This window comes from Physeter macrocephalus, chromosome 1 (assembly GCF_002837175.3).
Source record: "Physeter macrocephalus isolate SW-GA chromosome 1, ASM283717v5, whole genome shotgun sequence".
Classification (NCBI taxonomy): Eukaryota; Metazoa; Chordata; class Mammalia; order Artiodactyla; family Physeteridae; genus Physeter; species Physeter macrocephalus.
In genome coordinates this window covers 42,466,328-42,466,970 of record NC_041214.2, presented here as the reverse complement: position 1 = coordinate 42,466,970, position 643 = coordinate 42,466,328, and positions in this window count along the sequence as shown.

The window sequence follows — 643 nt, the reverse complement described above, 5'->3', positions numbered from 1 at the left end:
AATTTCTCATGATTCTTTTTATTTCTGCAGTGTCAGTTGTTACATTTCCTTTTTTATTTCTAATTCTGTTGATTTGAGTCTTCTCCCTTTTTTCTGGAAGAGTCTGGCTAATGGTTTATTGAGTTTATCTTCTGAAAGAACTAGCTTTTAGTTTTATTGATCTTTGCTATTGTTTCCTTCATTTCTGTTTCATTTATTTCTGATCTGATCTTTATGATTTCTTTCCTTCTCCTAACTTTGGGTTTTTTTGGTTCTTCTTTCTCTAACTGCTTTAGTTGCAAGGTTAGGTTGTTTATTTGAGATGTTTCTTGTTTCTTAAGGTAGGATTGTATTGCTGTAACTTCCCTTTTAGAAACTGGTTTTGTTTCATCCCATAGGTTTTGGGTCATCGTGTTTTCATTGTCATTTGTTCCTAGAGCTGCTTTTAGTAATTTCTCATGATTCTTTTTATTTCTGCAGTGTCAGTTGTTACATTTCCTTTTTTATTTCTAATTCTGTTGATTTGAGTCTTCTCCCTTTTTTCTGGAAGAGTCTGGCTAATGGTTTATTGAGTTTATCTTCTGAAAGAACTAGCTTTTAGTTTTATTGATCTTTGCTATTGTTTCCTTCATTTCTGTTTCATTTATTTCTGATCTGATCTTTA